The 19,547-nt window shown below is 48.6% G+C and overlaps 1 protein-coding gene across 1 annotated transcript in view; it reads right to left on the bottom strand.

The window, feature by feature from the left end:
• The window catches only part of CASTOR2 (cytosolic arginine sensor for mTORC1 subunit 2), a 134,479-nt gene that overhangs the window by 22,655 nt on the left and 92,277 nt on the right, over positions 1–19,547 (bottom strand). The gene's annotated exons all lie outside the window — the stretch shown is intronic.

The raw sequence follows: 19,547 nt of genomic DNA, 5'->3' as shown, positions 1-19,547 counted from the left end.
GATTTGAAGAAACCTTAATGTATTAACAGCCTGTAAAACCAGACACGGACTCTGGAATGAAGGCATAAACTTCCCTAAGATTCTCTGCACTTTGGATTTTCGTTTGCCAAATTGTAGAAACAAACAGTTCAGATCCAGATCCAGATTTACAAATCCATAATCCCAGTTAAATCTACCTGGCATAAGACACCTGACCTCAGACGCAGATCCAGCCAGCAAGGGCACAGAGGAGGTGCCAGCAGAAACCTACACACTTTGCTCAGAGGTTAGACACAGCCCAAAAGCCTAAATCCCAGTATGGCTGCTCTTGCAGTCAGTGCCCTGGCACCGTAGGCAAGTCACTTCAATGTCTCCATACCCACATTTTCTACTCTGTCCACCCACTCCTGGCTTCTCCGTCCAGTACCCTTTCCTTCTCCTTCAGCAAGACCTCTGGGAGCTGTTTCTGTACAGCTCCAGACACCATGTAATAAATCCATAACCCCACACCCCCCGAATCCCCAGGCACCACTGCTGTGAGACGATGACAGCGCTGAAAACCCAAAATGAACTGAATAACAAATACTGTTCATTTTGCTCTCCTCAATAACCTCAATTGTGTGTGGCATAAAAATAACCCTGAGCAAACACACTGCAAACAGTGGGGACACTGAGGGTTCTGCTGCTGCATTTTGATGTTTAGCTTCATAGGCCAATGTTTCTTTTTTACTGAATAATCAGAGCTTACATGGAATGAAAACTAGACACCAGGGAGAGTGGGTAAGTTTGTGCATTAATCAACAGCATGTTACCTCAGAGAGGCCAGTGCAAGTTGCTTGCAGAAAATTATTGCAGCAAAATACCATTTTCTGATCAGCCCTCTGCATCAGAAAAGCACCCCCAAAACAAAGCTTACTACATCAATTGGCATGGAGAAGCTAGGGCTCAAAACAACTGCTGCTGATCTAATAAGCAGCTGACGTCTTTTTTTCCTTTATTCCCACCTCTGCTCCTTGCCTGTGAAATAAATAAGAAGGGAAAAAATATAACGTGTTCCTTCTTTGGAGATGTATTTGCTCCCTGGCAGCACGGAGCAGGCAGGCACAGGCGAGGCCACCTGCACGTCATCGGTATTTACACTTCCATTTCCCGCATCCCAAAGCCATTAAAGCAGCCAGGCAACTAAATCACGGAAAGGTCAAGTGACACCTTTCCTCCTTGCAAACTCATCCCCAAAAGCCTCTGGCAGCGCGGCTGCCCCAGTAACGGCGCCAGCTGCGCAGGATGCACGGGCAGCTCCGCGTGCTCCTGCGCTCACCGACCTGTCCCACCCGCAGCGAGCACCTCCCAAAGCACCCAACTCCATGAACGACTCGGTGCCAGCAGCGAGAACTCATTTCCCTCTCTATAAACAGCGTAGATGATACCTCTGCTTTGTATGGGTGATGTGGGCCTGGCTGCAGTTCATTAAATACCAGTTTAAATACTATTCTGGGTCAGGGATGTGCTGGAAGATGCAGTATTTCACGGTGGACAGAGGCATTATCACATTTCACTCCAGCAGCAGCAGTGTTGGAGGAGCTGCCCCTAGAAGACCTCATCAACCTCTTCCTCAGGGGGCAGGAAAGCTGATCTGCCCGTTGCATTTGTAATTACTGGTAAAGTGTTGATCATGTTTGGTTTTTGTGTTTAACAGGCCCTCTGAAGTGTGACAGGGGCCACCGCATTTGCTTAAGTAACCTGCTTCTCATAATTCAGTTAACTTTGCCAAAAATATATAGAAAGTGACTGAAATATCAGTTTTGGACACTGCTTCCACCAGGCAGCCAGATGGAAAAGTACAGCCCAAATTTTAATGAAACAAACCCAGGCTGGAGTCTCAACAAATTCTTCTAAATAGCATCAAATAAGCCACGTGGGAAGGTGCTTTGCCCAGGAAGCTGTTAAATGCAGTAAACCCAAGGAGAGCTGAAAACACCAGACGCAACATTAACGCAGACTCAGCGAGGCAGAATAAGTAATAAATAAAGAGCAAAATGAGGACTTGCCCATGTTTCAGCATCAACCCAGCAAACCCACCACATCTGCACCAGTTTCCCCACAGGAGAGCAGAGCTCCTGACCCCCCACAGCTTCAGCACCGCGGCATCCCCCGTCCTCGCACCGTGAGGTCAGCACAGAAATATCTCTGTTGGGCTCTCGAGATCCTCTTGTAACTGGTTTATCAGACTGCAGGTCACTCCCGATTGCAGGGGATATCTCACCTCTGGCTGAGAAGGACCTCTGAGAGTTCAGAGACTTGGGCTTAGTTTATTATAATCAGGGTCTTTGTTTTAAATTTGCATTGGGGTGAAGCCTTTAGATTTTTGTGGTTTTGCTGTGTAACACTTTGCAGTCCTGCTGCCAGGAGCAGGCACCCCAGAGCGGCTCAGCTGCCCGCAGGCTCCGTAACCATCATTTTCTGCCCATCCCCACGGCCATCGCGGGCGAGCAGAGGACGCTCACAGACCCCAGCTACCATTTCATCCACGGTAGCTGGCAGGGGACCCCACCAACCTACGCACGATGTGATCCTCCTGACAGCCCAAGCACAGCACTCATCTCACATGTGACTTTGCCGGGCGGTGCAACACTAGGTACCAATTGGTGGTGGGCTCCAGTAGCCCATGGTACCGCTCTCCGTTGGCACAGCAGTTTTTTCTCATCCAAAATTCTCCCCACCGCATGAGATCTGCCGTGCCACCAAGCAGACAGACAGATATCGTGTGGGACACAGCACAGGACACAGAATCACAGAATCATCTAGGTTGGAAGGGACCTTGAAGATCATCTAGTCCAACCGCTAACCCAGCACTGACAGATCCCAACTACACCAGATCCCTCAGCGCTATGTCGACCCAACTCTTAAACATCTCCAGGGATGGGGACTCCACCACCTCCCTGGGCAGCCCATTCCAACGCCCAACAACCGCTTCTGGAAAGAAATACTTCCTAATGTCCAGTCTAAACCTTCCCTGGCGCAACTTGAGGCCATTCCCTCTTGTCCTATCACTCATTACTTGGTTCAAGAGACTCATCCCCCCTCTCTGCACCCTCCTGTCAGGGAGTTGTAGAGGGCCATGAGGTCTCCCCTCAGCCTCCTCTTCTCCAGACTAAACCCCCCCAGTTCCCTCAGCCGCTCCCCATCAGACCTGTGCTCCAGACCCTGCACCAGCTCCGTTGCCCTTCTCTGGACACGCTCGAGTCATTCAATGGCCTTTTTGGAGTGAGGGGCCCAAAACTGAACCCACTCAACGAGGTGCGGCCTCACCAGTGCCGAGTCCAGGGGTAAGATCCCTTCCCTGTCCCTGCTGGCCACGCTATGGCTGATACAAGCCAGGATGCCATTGGCCTTCTTGGCCACCTGGGCACACTGCTGGCTCCTGTTCAGCCGGCTGTCAATCAACACCCCCAGGTCCCTCTCTGACTGGCAGCTCTCCAGCCACTCCTCCCCAAGCCTGTAGCGCTGCTGGGGGTTGTTGTGGTCCAAGTGCAGCACCCAGAGAAATATTAAACAAATGCCAAGCCCTGCTCAAATCAAATAAGGTTCAGGGCATGAGTTAAAACTGCTTGTTCACACCACGGGTGATTTCAAAGGTCAGAGGTCTGTCTGGAGCCTCACTGGCCCATTTGGCAGGTACAGTTGAAGCAAAGCAGCCTCCATGGCAGGAGTCATCCTGGGACGCGAGGTGCCGAGTATCATATTGGCCATAACTGGCTCATGAGCTCAAATAATCAATACTATTTCCAGTGAGGACAACAAATGTTGGCCGAAACCCAAATAAGGATTGAATTGCTGCCACCGGAGCGCTACAAAATGTTGTAAGCACCGTGAGCTGGTGCTCCATGTGGCACTCTTAAAATACCTTTGGGAGGATGCTGGCCGGATGATAAGCTTCCACCAGCTCATGGGTCTCTGCAAGCAGCCAAGGTGGTCACAGGAAGCAGGGAAGGAAAGTCTCCTGGTTCAGAGCCCTGGCCAAAGAGTCAGCCCAATGGTGTGGGTCTGCACAACGGTGGGAAAACAGAACATTCTTCTGCCTCCATTTTTCACCCTGGGGACCCCTCAGTCTCACACACCCTGTACAGCAAGAGGCAAAGCACTGGCAGAGAGTCTTCCCCCTCTGCAAGAGCACTGGAAAAATGTGCAAAGTGCTCTAAGAAAGTGCAACACCACCAGAACATTTTTCCCCCCTTCCTGTACCGACCTTAAAAAGGTTCAAATTTCTCATAAAAGGGTTACAGTTAAGCGGGGGGGGAACTGGAAAATGCACAGTTCCATAGCAGAAATGCATCTCACCTACCCACACCGATATCTGGATCAGTGCTGTGCAAAGCACTGCCAACCAGGGACTTACTCCTTTCCTCCAAAAGGATACCCTGTGAGCTATTTTCTGTGGACCTGATTCCAACTTAACGGCAATCAGATACCCACTTGAGGACACCAAGTAGCTTTCAAGTGAACCTGCAGATTCACGACAGATATATTTTAGTGCTTGGGAGAAATGAAGGCCCTCGGCTGGTTTGTTTCTTTGGTGTGGTATGTTGGGTCATCTAAGCACTTATCTTCACTCACTACACAAATTTTTGCATTATAGCAGAGTTCTCTGGCTGATGTGCTACTCCTTGATTTTTTCTGGTACTCTGAATGAACCAATTGCTCATTCAATTTATCATTACAGGACTTATGTTTGTAGCCACGGCTAACTCCAAATGTTAAAAAATAATTAAATTAGAAAATACTGTGGATTTTTTTGATTAGCCTTCTGGTTTTAGATCCCTTATGCTGTACTTATTTCACCTTTTATAGCCTCTCTGCAAAAATGACAGCTAGACTCTTGCTTATATTAAGAAGATAGAGAAAAAGGCTCCTGCAATAGCAGGACTCCAATGGTCAGGCATTAAAAATAAAAGCGCTGCCAACTGCAAAATTCATGATAAATTGGGAGAGCTGTCACCAATGCCTCTGTGTGGCAGCACAGTTTATGTATATATATATTTTTAATAGGATTTTTATGTTTATTAAAGGGTTCTCTTCCAACTGCCCAGGGGAAGCTTTTCATTACTCTGCAGTTTTAAAATCCCATCTTATAATGAAGCGAGGACTTATCTCAGGTCGTAAAGCCTGATCCAAAGCCCCAGCATCTTTCTGACTTCTGTCAGCTTTACGCTGCAGCCGCTGAGGCGGGGCTGGAGAGGCCACGGGCTGCTGCCGAGAACAGCGTGTGACAGCCCAAGCATCAGCTGGCCCGTGGGGAGCTGGGGTGCCCAAGGCAGGTTTTTCCAGCACCCACTGGTGTGATTTCCCTGACATCTAATAAAGTGCATGTGTTTGAACTGGCTGTCTCTGCTCAGAAAACGTTTTAGGAACTTTTTATCTCTGATGGCCCTGTGGAAACTGGCCACACAAGCTCAAAATCTTGAGGGGAGAGTGGGAGGAAGATAACCACCTGAGCCTCATTTCTCTTGAGAAATTAGGCTGTGTAAACATTCCTGTGTTAGGAAATTGAGTACTCTGGTTCTCTCCCTTCCAGAAAGCCATGCGAAAGGGGATAAAGCAGGGTAAAGATGTCACTTACCAGTTTCTCTAGTGTGCTAAAATCCAGAAAGAGCTCTGAAGCTGGTCCAATGCCCAACTCCGCATGTCCCATCCTCGCTACTCTGGAAGCACAAGGGTTATTCCTGCAGGATGCCCCGTTTGTCGCTTTGTTCCACCACAAGGACAAGCCAAAGTGATCCAACGCTGTCCTTCCCCCACGGGGACCCCACCAGGGCAGCAAAAACATCTTGGGGATGTTACAATGTAAATCATAACCTTTCAGAGGATGCAAATACCCTTTCTTTTTGCCTCAAAACACGTACGCTGCCAGCTTCGCACTTAGTAAGTGGGAGCAAAGACTTCTGCTGCCGCACAAATTCTAAAGAAGCCCCACAGGCGGTTCGCAGCTCGGTACGAGATGGCTGCCAGGCAGAGTCCTTGGTGTCAGTTTGATTCAAGTGCCGCAGAGCACTCCCACACCAAGGGACTTAACTAAACACAATAGCCAGGTGAGATGAAAGCACACCGCTTGGCTTCGCGTTGGGAAACACAATGATTAGGTCCTAAAAGTTAATGCTTTTGTGCACAAGAGAAGGAAGAAAATCCCACAGCTCTGATTCAGCTGAAATCATCTCACGTGCCAACAAGCTCGAGCTCATCCTGAGAAGAGGTCAGTGCGCTCACAACCAAGAAGCTTTTCTAATTTTTTCCATTTATGCTAACGGTTTGGTCAGCTGCCACCCTCTTCAGAGGGCAACACCAGAGGTGATCACAGAATCATAAAATAGTTTGGGTTGGAATGGACATTTAAAGGTCACCTAGTCCAACCCCCTGCAGTGAGAAGGGGCATCTTCAACTAGATCAGGTTGCTCAGAGCCCCGTCCAGCCTGACCTTGAATGTTTCCAGGGAGGGGGCATCTACCACCTCTCTGGGCAACCTGTCCCAGTGATGGGTGCCAGAGGCAGGCACAGAAGACAACCCTGCAAACACGAGTCAGGACATGAGGAGCCTGCAGCGTGCGCTCTGGTTCAATCTCAGAGGCGTGAGGCGGCAGCGAGACATCTCATCCAACGGCTCATCAGGAATTTTTAAAGCACTGGTAGGTCCAAATATTTATTAGATACCGAGCACTACTAGCAAACGGGACAGCAGGTTTCTCCAGGATCACAGTGGACCACAAAACTTCAAGTTTTGTCTCTTTTATTGCTCTTCTCTGTGCATCCCAAATTTGTTCTTGGTGGGACACCCGGGAACCTCTGCAGGGCTGGATCCACAGCCGGGGAACCTCGTCATCTCTAACTGCATGCTTCTGTGTTTTTGACATTTTCTCCCATGCAAAACTGAGGTTTTTTTATTCTAACCTCCCTCAACAGGGAAGCTGTGAAACCTGTCATCTCATTTTCCTATTTAGGTATTATCCCACTCACAAAACTGTCAAAAGAACATTGTTAGGTTCATAAACTCAAACACTCTGCAGTGAGCAAATGACAGCTTGACATTTTATATATTTAACCTCAGTGTTTCTGTGCCTCAGTTTCCTATCTTTAAAGTGGGTACAAAAGAAGCTATTTCTTCTAAATCTTGCTCTCAAGAAACAGCTGACCTGTTTAGCTGATGTTTATACACATCTCACAGTTGAAGGACTTTACAGCTAATGCAAAAATCAGCACTAGGCAGACAAGCAGCATGAAAAATTTCTGCCTAAAGAGGGAGCATGGCAAAGATTTAAGTGTCTGAAAACAGGGTGAGAACGAAAGGAACTGGGAAGTTTTCCTCTGGCCTCTTTGAGCATCCTACCTTCATCATTGAGGGAGAAAGCTGTTGGTACTAGTGCTATTCTAGGGGTGTTAAGGTAGGTTTGAAAGGCAAAGGTCTCTCACTTTCCACTATCAGGACTATAAATGACAGACAAATGGATAGACAGAGGGAAAGAAAGCAAAACAGGAAGGAAGCAAACTCTTGGGAAGAACAAACACCCAGAGCCTAAGTCTCACTCCCTGAGCTCGGAGCAGTCAGCGCTCATACAGCACCCAGTATGGACCAGCTCTCCCCAAATCCACACCTTCTAGGAGTGCTCCCAAAGTAACACTGAGCAATGCAGCCATCTTTCCTTCATTTCTCACATCAAATTTATGTTATACTGGTCCCTGTCTGCTGTTACAGATTTTCTTTCAATTACGGATTAACTAAATCTAAAGGCTATTTATGGGTTTACATTAGAATGGGTGAACATACCCAGTGCAATTTTCTCATGTTTTCCTGACAATTCAATTCAAACTCTACCCAGTTAATAACCAGTTTGAATTTTAAACTCTTCATGTGAATAGGACAAATTAACATACACAGGGAATTACACACGGTGGCCCCAGGTCCCATGTTCCTCTGACGGAAGCTACTGTTATAACTCACAAGCAAGGGAGTTCTCCAAGTCCTTTAGTGGAGGGAAATTATAAATGCATCCACTCCACTTTTATAAAATAAAAATCGGGAGACTCAAAAACCTGTTTCCAAGAGCACTGAGGTCACCCAGGGCATTTCTTCAAGCCCTGTTCTCAGAGAGAAATCGCTCCTAGCCAGAGACATCAAGTGATTTAATACTGAATATTTCCAGCTACCTTGGGAGCTACTGGAGAGACTCTGTCAGCTCAGCTATCTCCACTGAAGCTTCACTGGCCCTGTAAACAATTTGCAGGGGCATGTATTTTTGAATTTTCAAAACAGCTAGGAACTTTTTACACACCTACTTTTCCTAACCAGCCCCATCCACTATCCTGTACAACACAACCATTTCTGCAGGCGTTACAATCAGGCAGCTCTTCAGCAAGACCTTTATAAAGTTTGTGGGAAAGGGAGGGTACACTGCTCTGCAGCTTCTCCACTGGTACATATCTACTCACGTATCTGCACGAAGTAGGAAAGTCTTTCTGTCAGCGCTGGAGACGTCGTACTCAAAGATGGAAAAGTCAGTGTATTTTTACCATTTACGGTACAGTTACACCAAAGCATCCCAGGCACAACATCCATGCACCAACACGATGGAGGAGGACAGTTTATTGCTGCTTCTGTTTGCCTGCCTGGGAACATGCGCATCCTTTTCTCAGCAGATGCCAAAGGGATCCTCACCTCTGCTGACATGGACACAGCCTATGTGCGTTTTGAGGAATGGGAGGAGGTAGATGCTGAGGGGTGACACCTCCCCGGAAAGTTTAGTAGCTAGTGTGTTAGAAGCAGCAGAAGTGGCAATGTATTTACACTAGTTCCAGAGCTTGGGAAGCAGTACGTGCTAATTAAAATTATTCTTTCTGCTCAGCACGTCCTCAACTGCATTTGTACAGAGCAGAGATGACGCCATGTGGCTGACTGATCTATTTACACCTCTGGAGTCCCCTGCTCATCCCCATCCCTGTTTCCCAATTAAGGGTGCCGACAGGAATTTGGGCTAGTTCCAGCAATCAAATATGCCTGGCACACCACCAGGACTGAAGAGACAAACCAGTGACTTTTACCCAACATAAGCTGTTCAGGATTTCTCTGCTGCCTGAAAACAGGCACGCAGAGGAACCTGAAAAGCCCATTCCTAGGGAAGAGCTAAAATAAAGTGAATATTGTTGCTGGAGCCTGTTGTGAATGCAAAAAGTCAGCAAAAGCCAGCATGAAACCCTCTGCTGCTTTTTCTGACTTTAAGAAGCAGAGACAAAAAGCGTGCTGTGTTCAGAAACACACCTGCTCCTGCGCAGCCTCTGGGTCTCTGGCCTGGGCACGTTACGTGTTCCTCGAAGCCCACGACACACTTGCACCTGAGCACAGGTCAGCTCCAACCCAGCACTGCTGCTCCATTCAGGCTTGGCCAGGACATAGCCCAGCAATGCTCCCCAGCTTTGCGCAGCTCCAGCCAGCTGCCAGCCCCTGTCCCCCCACCACAACGAAGGTAGCATTATATTTGCAAAAATGGCTCCAGTGGCTGTTAAAAGAGAAGGCACAGCTGAGAACTTGTGAATGATCGAATTCAAAGTTAATCACGGCACTGCAGATAGGTAAAAGAAAGCTTCTAGAAGATGTGCCTTTGCTATCAGCACTTCGGGGCTTTTGCTGGCTCCCCAGCTGGTCCTGGTCACTGAAACACCAGTGTCTGCAAGAGTGATTTTAACACTTTGCTCTCTTCTTGCAGGGATGGGGCTGTGTCCCTACACCCCAGGCCTCTGTCGGCACGGACTACACTTCTGCCACGTGCTCAGCATACAGATCTAGAAAGCAGAGCCAGAATTAAAGAGCTGCTGACCTCTGAGGTGGTGAAGAAGCGCAGGGGATGAAGCTCTCCCGCTGCACTCTGCCGTGCTGGTTTTGACCTGAAAGATCTAGATGTTGACAGATGCCCTTCCAAGTTGGAGACGTGGATCTCTTCCTCCCTGCGGCACTCCAGGCCTGTGGACAAGGTTTCTGCACTCGGTTATAGTTCTGGAGCTGCCTACGGCAGGGATCCCTCCAGCAGAACACAGCTCGCTTGTACAATCGCACTCCTGGATTTGGTGACTATCCAAATTGCCACTGAACAGCAAGCAAATATTTGCACAAGGTCACAGCAGCTTTTTATGGAAGAAAGGAGCTATGATATTTAAAAGACAAATACAGTATGCTGCAGGTAGGAAGATTTTTGTAATTGAAAATATGTGCTGGGGAGCCCACATAATGCTAACTTTCATCAATATTCAGAAAAATAAGTGAAATATGTTCCTTCTTATTCCCACCGTTCATTTCTCTTTTGAATATGGGGGAATAGAGTACATATCAATTACATGTCGGAAAACATGAAACTGTTTGCTGATCTCCCACAGCATTTTAGCACTGGTGTTTCCTGGAGCAGCTAGTTCTCAAGATGAATACCCTTCTGCCTGCAGCAACAGCATCTCCCTTCCAGACTTTTTTATACTCCTTGTCCAGCTAGCTGCTGGTTCAGGGGTCCGTAGAGCTGCAGGCTGTTTAACAGGCACCTCATCCCTGTCAGACAGAGCCAGACCGCATGCAGAGATGGTGGGGCTGTGGCAAGGGTTGCAGCGTGGCAGATGGATGCTGTGAGTCCATCACAGTGGTCTGGCCCCAGAAGACATGGCTTACCTGCCTTACTCTGCCACTAGCTTAGGAGGTGACCTTGAGCACATCACGTCCTCTCCCTTACCTGCGTTTCCCTTCCACATTAAGTATTTGGTTGCTAAAGTCCTTCTCTCTTGCAATACGGATGAAATATTGGCACCACAGAACATTGTGGTTCCAGGGTGTTACAGTAATAGCACCAAAAATAAGCGCAGGAGATGTGACTTGGCCATCCATCCTGCTGCACTTAAAAGGAAGCAACCACCCTTTGTGTGTCTCCTGGTATTTTCATTTCATGCAGTTTTCCCAAAGCCACCTGTGTCCACAGCACCGTGGCACTCGGACACATCCCAGTGCCTGTGCCACTAAAGGGACAGGTCTCCATGCCTCCTCCTTCCCTCTGAAGTGGGAGAACCAGCAACAGCTGCAGAAATCCAAGCAGTTGCTTTTTTCTCCCTCCATTAGGCTCCAACCTACAACCAAAACAAGTGGCTCCTTTGGTCTGCATCTGGAGAGCAGCTGCATTAATGAAAGGCCAGGATTTCCCAGGGGGAAAAGAATGTGTTTGCAATGCAAGTTCCCTTTGAGGGAGAGAGAACTTCAGCCATATGAAGCACAATCTATTTCCTTTAAAATCAGCACATAGTCCTCCCAATCTCAGCTTCCCCATCTTCAAGCAAAGAATTAGCATCCTTGTGTCAACCCAACAGAGAACTGAACTCCACAACCGCTATGTGCTGCGCTGCAGCCTTCCAGGCACTGCAGGCAGAGGCCAGCAACGCTACCTGGAGCCTCTGCTTGTCCCACCCTAACCACATACCCCAGCAGTGACATGTTCTACCAGACCTCCTGCAGCCCAAGCTGCTTCACCAGAGGCACCCAGCAAAAGTCTCTGAAGACCCACATGAGCTCGAGTCATCCCCCTCCCTTCCCTGGCTCAGTATTTAGTATCTGATGAGCATATGTACTGGGCTGTGTAGGGATTTTTCTGCTCTGATCATTTTTCCCTGGCCTCGTGGAAGCCCCCAGACTGACTGTGGTCCTTGACCTGAGCCTGAGATGAAGGCTGTGGCAAGGAGAAAAGCCTGGCAAAGCTGTGCCCCCGGCGGGTACACAAGATCGCTGTTCCTGGCAGTGCTGCTGCGGTCCCATGTCCTGCCACAGTGAGAGTCTTGTGTGCATCCTAGGTCATGTCCAGGGCCACAGGCATGGCAAAGGCAGGGAAATGAATGAGAAAGGCCATTTTCAACATTTGAGTGGGTCTCTGACGTACAGCGCTCTGCAAGGCAAATACCTTCCCATGAAAATGTCAAGCTCCCCTACTTTTGAAATTGTTTTTCTTAACACCCCCCTCCCCTTGTTCCAGTTAAAAGATGTGGAGGAGAAAACATCTCTCTCGGAGATGTTCTGAATACACACCAATGACCACACCAAGTCAGACCAGAGGCAGTTTCAATAACATCCAGTGACAGACGATCACACAGGTCCATTTTTAAGGTGTTCCCATCTCACGGTGAGACTCCAAAGCACCACCCAAACAATTACATCAGTTTAAAAGGGACTTCCAGGACAGTGCAGACATATCCACACGTCTGAGGGCAAACCAGAGAAACCTGGGAGTGCTGGCTACCTAATCCATCATTGTGAGGATGATACCTGTTTGCCACTTGTCATCTGAGCCCATCATCATAAAAACCCAGGACCCTTCCCGGCTGCCAGCCACGCAGACCAACTGTCCCCATCTCCTGCCAGTGCCAGGCACGCAGGTGACACAGAGTGATGCTGAGAAAAGGATTCACAGCAGTTTCCAGTTTGTGAGATGTTCCTTTCTCTCTACCACCCCTTTCCTACTCTATCTGTGAACTTGTGGACAGACAGAGGGGATATTTCAGTACTTTGAATGGGGAAAAACTTCCCTTGGCTGGGAGGTGCCGAATTATTCCAGAGATGTCATCAATCTTTGCCATTTCTGGAAAGCCAAGTATGCAGGTGCAAGGGCTGCACACACTCACTCAAGCAGAGCCTTCTGAAACAGCAGCAGCAGCGCTACCTTTTCTATAGATAAGTCCTTAAAGCTCTGGCTTTGTACACACGAGCCAGCACCCTCCAAAGGCACGGTGTGAGGCACTGGCGGGGAGCGAACCGTCCCCTCCTGCCAAAGCAACAGACCTGCCAGAGGGACAGGATTTACCAGCCAGCGGGGAAAGAGGCCAGGACTGCAAGTGGGACAAACATCTCCCCCCAGCTAGCTGGTTACATACGCGCCTTAGAGCTGCCCTCCACCTCTGAGCCAGCCGGGCTGCAGCACTTCATCAAGAGGGGTCCGAGCCACGGGCACCTTCTCTGACCCTGAAAAGAAGAGGCTACTTTTCTGGAAGGAGATAAGTGTTACGTTATATTTCACTTCTCAAAATCTGCTTATGATTCAGGGGTAGACAACTGCTACTCATTTCTTCTTATACACATATACCACCTGGAGACAAGATTGCCCCCAGAAATGGGATGCTAAGGTCATTCTGCACTTTATCCACCATCGCTGCTGTCCCGGAGGGGTGCAGGACGTGCAGCCCCGCTGGCACCGGGCTGTTGTGCTCCCCTTTGCCCCCCTCTGCCCTGCTCCCTGCCCAGACCTGCCGCACCAACCTTGCCCTCTCTCCTGGTTAGTAAAACATCCACTGATTTTATTTAGAAGGTACGAGAGCAAATCCGCCAGGTAAACCGAACCTGCACACGCAAGCTGGGGAGAGGAACGAATGCAGATGAGTTTATTTTTGCATAGCCTCCTACTACCAGAGCACCGGGAGTTGCTAACATTACATCATCCGCACACCCCCGCCCCCTCGACGGATCAAACCCTGCAAAGGCACCAGGCGGCTGCTGGAAGCAATAGCCATAGGAGAATTAACTCTTTGCTGTGCAGGACGCATGCTGCACTCTCCAGAGGCCAGCAGTTGCCCAGCGCTGGTTTTTTGTGGTTCACTGTTACAGAAAGCCATGGCTGAATCCTCAAAGATGAGCAACCCCTGCAACCTCCAAGTATTTACCTAACAGAACATGTATTTTTCTAACACGACAACGTGTCTGAGTTGCTCCCAGTCTGTCCCAAATGTAGGACTAGGGATGGGCAAGAGAAGCCACCTGATACCTCAAGGAACCAACTAACAGTTTTGATGACTGAGGACATGACTGAGCAGGACTTTCAATTCCCACCCAGACTTCAATTCCACAAGGACCAGGGATTGTTAGTGTCAGCTTTCCTCGAGACCCACGTGGCCTGACGGAGCAGCCGCCGACTGAGACAGAGGCACAGGCATCTTGTCGAGAGCAACACAAAAGCCTTTCTTTGCAGGAAATTAAAAACAAGGAAACAAACACCAGCACTTGCGTAAGCCCCAGACTGGCTCAGACAGAAAATTACCTTGAGACTGTTTGTGTTCCAGATCAATGGATCAGCTGCAGCACGGGGCAATTAGCACCTTGAAATTATTCAGCAAGCCAGGGGTGGGAATTTTAGGGGAGGGTGGCAAGGGAAGGGTGACAGCAAGAAGGAATAACAATAGATCTTTCTGGATATGAAAGTCAATGCTTGGCTCTGGCTGAGCCCACACTATGGTATGGACGTGGCTGCTGGATGCTTCTGCAACCAAGCAAAAGGGGGACAGCAGGGAGCTGGAGGGGCTGCTGACACTGCATCCCAGGAATGGGTGTATGGTATGAACAGGGAAAGCAGAGCAAATTTTTTCTGTCTAAGACTAAAGATATCTGCCCAGATATACCACAAGCCTGTTTTCTGCTATATCCAGCACTCCAAGCAAGGCAAAACTGCTCTGTAAACAGATCCTAGCTGTGCTAGATATGTAGACAGGCATGAGGTGGAAGCTGGCTGCAAAGCAAACACTTCAGGCAGGCAGTATCAGCTCAGCTGGGGCTCTGCCCAGGGCTGCGAGGAGGCTCAGGACCAGCCCCTTCCCCAGGAGCCAGCAGCCTCGCAGGGGCCGGGTGGCCCCTCTCCAGCCACGCTCCTTGACAGCACACACACCAAAAACCTTCATCATTCTGGATGTTATGAAGATATCGGTCTGATTATTCCTGCCACTGTTAGGAACAAGAAAATCTCATTATTTCCTATGTGCTATATAATGTTCACATATATGTAACATGCTTTACTGTTGCCATCAGAGAAGGAGGGGGGAAGAAGGGGTGACTGGCTAGCTCCCGTGTAACCTCTTTTATGGCCCTTCTTTAAACAAATCTCCAAGCTCACCCAGGAGAAATGAGACATTTGCTCAGACAGGCCCTGTTCCCCAGCCCACCGGGACCAACAAGAATCAGTCCCTCTCTCTGTGACTAGGGGAAGCACAGGTGGCCTGTGCGGTGGGAGGTGGGGGGCTTTCTCCATCACTCCTGAACACCAACCCACAAAACAGCCAGATACCAAAGACGTAACAAGGATTAAAGTAACTACATGAGAAAGCCTTGCTCCTTTCTAACAGGTCTCCACGCTTCTATTATTAATCTAAGATGAAAAGAAAACTACCTCTGTCCAAACAGTTTTTTATTATCGTGAATGTGTTTGCATCTAATCTGAACACAGGGAGGCCAAGGCAAGCCGAGTGCAAAACTCTTTCAGGCACTGATGCTCTTAACACTTTGAAATCATGCTAATCTGATAAGGCACTGAGGGAATTATACAAGTAAACAAAGCTGGTCCCTGATAAGGAGTATTAGAGATAGGGCACACCACATATTCAGCGCTCGGAGGGAGGGAGGCAGCAATGGCTAGCACAGCTCCCGAGCCCCGTGCCGGGGAAGCGGTGTCAGCGCCCGTGCAGCGGCCAGCACGGGGAGAAAAGTCAGCCTGCCCCAACCCCTGATCACTGTAGCCCACGACAAGGGAAATTCAACAGCAGGATGCGAACGCTGCTGCTCACAGCCAGATTTTCCTGAGCATTAACATTTGATCACAGCACTTCCTTCACCAGGATACAGAGAGATGCAGGAGGAGGACAGGCTAGAAACCATGAATAAAAATGGCTAGGACATAAGGGTTAACTGCAAACAAAGCAAATGGGAGACAGGTTTTATTTCTTGCCTCTGCATGGTTGGTCAGTGTTTGGCAAAACCTGAGTCCTCTCTGCATTCCAGGTCGCTGGTAACACTTTATCTTCGTGCTTTGTGAAAATGATGTGGGAAGGCTGCAAATTGCTGCCTGTCCTCCTGCCATGCTGGGAACTCACCTCCTGTCTCCCTGCAGAGTCCTCCAGAAAACAAGCCTCACAGCTGGAGGAAAGCTGATCTAAGTCCTAACCCCTAAATCAGCTTTCTAATTTAGAGGCAATTTTTCAAAAGCATCTCCCCACCCTGGGACACACAGAGCCCGACTCCGCACAAGCGCTGCTCTCAGCCCAGCGGCACTGGCGCTGTTCTGGACTCAGCGCCTCAGAAATATCAGGCTGCAACTCAAAGCCCCACAACAGACTCACCCTAGAGCAGCAGACACTTCCTAGGAAGTTTTGTTGCTACCTTCTTCGTCTCACTTTCCTTATTTATATAATAGGGATATGAACCCTGTCGTTTCAGGAATGCTGCTGAGTGATTAATAGCTGCAAAGCATTTGGAAGGTAAAACGGTCTGGGTAATTATTACCCCGAGCAACAAAGAACAAGACAGTTCAAGAGTATACACTGATAGATTACAACATCATCCTACAAGGGAGCACCCAAAATCTCCCAGCAATTCCTGTTCAAGGGACCAGGTCCAATGCTATATGCTGCAAGAGATGCTATGGGATTTTAATCTCTTCTTCAGCATTTGATTCTATTATTATTATGGTAATTGCCAGTGGGAAAAAAGAGATTAATGGGGTGAGGTGAAGGGTAAGACAGGCTCCAGGAGGGGCTCACACTGATGGGATGAGGCAGGAATAGCTGCTCTCCCACTGCTGGCTCCCCTCTCCTTGGCATCTGCTGTCTGGAGCATGGTGCAATGGGAGCAACGCACACGAGGAAGCTTGGTCCCCTTGATGTGTAGCACAGGGCCTTTCCCTGGAACAGTAAAGGGTGAACAGGGACACAGTACCTCTCCCATTTCCCACCCACCTATTTGCACAATTAATTGCAGGAATCTGTGATCCTTGAGAGCTTTTCCTCTGCCTCCAGCAGATTTGGTTGAAACCAGCCAAGCAGAGACTCATTCTCTCTCTGTGTGCAAATCTCACTTTCCTATGGAGAACACTGGTGTTCCTGAGACAGCCAGGCTTTCGGGTAATCCAGTGCTAAGTGTCACCGAAACAGCAGCATTAGTAGTAATTAAAAATGAGATGCTTTCCACACCAGGCTGTATACTTTGGAGGCAGACAGCTCACCCAAACAGGATTACAATAGCTCAGGATTTTACTTCTTTATTTCCATTCCCTTAACCATGAGATCAATGCAGCCAGCCTTGGAAGAAAGAGGCACAAAATTCACTTATGCTGAGATGGGTCTGAAATGAAAATGTATTTTTCCTCTATTTCTCTAGAACATTCAAGACAAATACAAATATGGAACAGGACCGACACTGGAAAGCAAATAGCATTTAGTCACCCACACAGGCCTCTAACAAGCACTTTACTACATAAGTGAAAATCCCCTGCAAAAGCAGTTTAGTTCAGGGGAAGGAAACCTTTAGGAGAGTGGCAGGAGAGCTCCCTGACCGCTCATTTGTGGGAAATTAGAGGTAAAAACAAAACATACAAGGGAAACCAGAATGGTTTAAGTGGGAAACCTCCAAACTGAGGAAGCAGTTGGGCTGTGGTGGCCTGCTAGCACATAAACATATAACGTGCTTGTGTGCATCTATATACATGCTCCTATATATAACACAAGCATGGCAGCTTCTGCACACACAGCAATGCTCTCCCCTCATGACCAGCACCATTTTCAGGGAGTAGCAGGCTTGTAGGACAGGCAGTTTGTCTTCAGGCCACACATGTGAGCTGGCATCAGGAGCATTTGTTCTCTTTTTGACCCCAGTGTGTTGGTCGATTCTATTTATGTATTTTTGATCTGTAACCCACGACAGAGGTTTTTGGCACTGTTGCTGGAAGGTCAGGGAAGGACCACAGAAGAGCAAGTCCCAGGCACAGAGCCCTTGCAGAGCATGATGCGTCAGCTGCCTCCGCCAGGAATTTGCTGTGTTTTGAATTCAAAGAATCTCTTTCAAAAACAAAAAACCCACTCAGGCCTCCACGCCAAAATGGTAAACTGGCAGCCCAGAGCTGGTGGAATAGCACCCGACATTCAGATGGGGCAGCCAACCTTACAGAGATACTTGGTCACGAGACCTGCAAGAAGGTCCTGGGGAGAGGGAAGGGATGGGGTGAGATAGAAAAGGCAGATTCATGCAGGAGGAGAAATGCCCTCTGAGAACTGGCCCTACTCCTGCCCAGCACTAAGCAGGGGGTGTCTCAGCACTGCCTAGGGCAGGAGAAAATGCGGAGTTGAGAACCATTCCCTGGATTTCCTTCTCACTCCAAGGACTATAAAAGACATTTCATAACTTAGAACCTACTTCCATTAGGTGCCAGTGAACATCCCCTGATGGTTTCTGGCACTGTCCTGTTGAAGGATTTGACGAGAGAGTCCAGGACATGTACCAGAGAGGACAGGAGGTTCAGCCAGAAGGACAGCTTTGGTTCTGAGCCCCTGTGAAACAGTCAGGAGAGGGTGAGGAACAGCATGAGAAAGAGCCATGTATATCAACAGTGTGGGGAAAAACACGCCAGGGTGAGGCTACCAAATACACACATTCTCTTCATGAGTTCCCAAGCAAACTCATGTGTATACATGTTAGATGCCTTAGGAGAAAACGTCGGAGGGACGTTACAGAGCCGGATCATTCAAATCACATATTAGATGCCCTAGGAGAAGACATCGGGAGGGGAGTTACAGAGCTGGGTTTTCAAATCACAGAAGAGCACAAAGGGATGGCACTTAGGAGTTTCCAGCAGCCCTTTTCTAAAGCCCTAATTCCCACACGTCTGAAGAAAGTCTACAGAAGAAGGTGAATACAGGGGCCAGGAGCTTCCCCTTGCACAAGGCAGACATATATCTAAAGAAGTAACAGCAGAGCAGAGTTGGTTTGTATATTCCCTGCTGGAGACAAACCACAGCGTTCTGTTTTTCAGTGCTTCAGTTTAAAAAAATCCCCTAAACTCGACAGTTCATGCCCATTGATCTCACAGGACAGCACCAGGGGATTTTACCATTACAAATGCTTCATCACAGGATCACCCCTCCTGCACCTTCACATCGCACGCTGGGGACAGCCTTTCCTGGGAAGGGACAATCCCCACAGGATGAGAGCATTTTGTGGACCAAGCACACGCTCCCGCTGCCTCCCCACCTTCTCAAAACACACTAGTTACTGAACAGGCACAAGTGACGATACAAGAAATACATACGATGGTGATATTCTCTGGGTGGATAGCAGCATCTTCTCTCCTCTGGAGGCCCACCTCTGGGCTGCGTCGGGTATCAGCAACCAGGCGCTCTCCTGGCCGCGGCGGGTGCATCCTCACCGTTCACCCACTCACGTTCTGGCACGTGAGTTTTCTGTTTAATAAACTTTCCTGCAGTTTGTGTTTCTCAGTAACCCTGCGGTAGTAGTCATGGTGACAAAACTGGGGTCCTTGGCAACACACCAATGATGCTGCAAATCTACGATGACTAATCCTAAAAGCCTAATTTGTAGAACTCATTTAAATGCTTAAAGATATGCAGGTCACCGCAGGGGTCGATTTAATGGCTATGGCATATCTGGTGGTGAAGCAGTTGTTACAGGAGGAGCAGCCAGGGCATCTTCTGGTCATAAAATTAAGTGGATTTTTAATGCAAGATGTAGACTAAAGAGATTAAAAGGA

This window comes from Strix aluco, chromosome 19 (assembly GCF_031877795.1).
Source record: "Strix aluco isolate bStrAlu1 chromosome 19, bStrAlu1.hap1, whole genome shotgun sequence".
NCBI classification, from domain to species: Eukaryota; Metazoa; Chordata; class Aves; order Strigiformes; family Strigidae; genus Strix; species Strix aluco.
The sequence above is the reverse complement of the archived record's forward strand: the minus strand, read 5'-3'. Positions and strand labels throughout refer to the sequence as shown.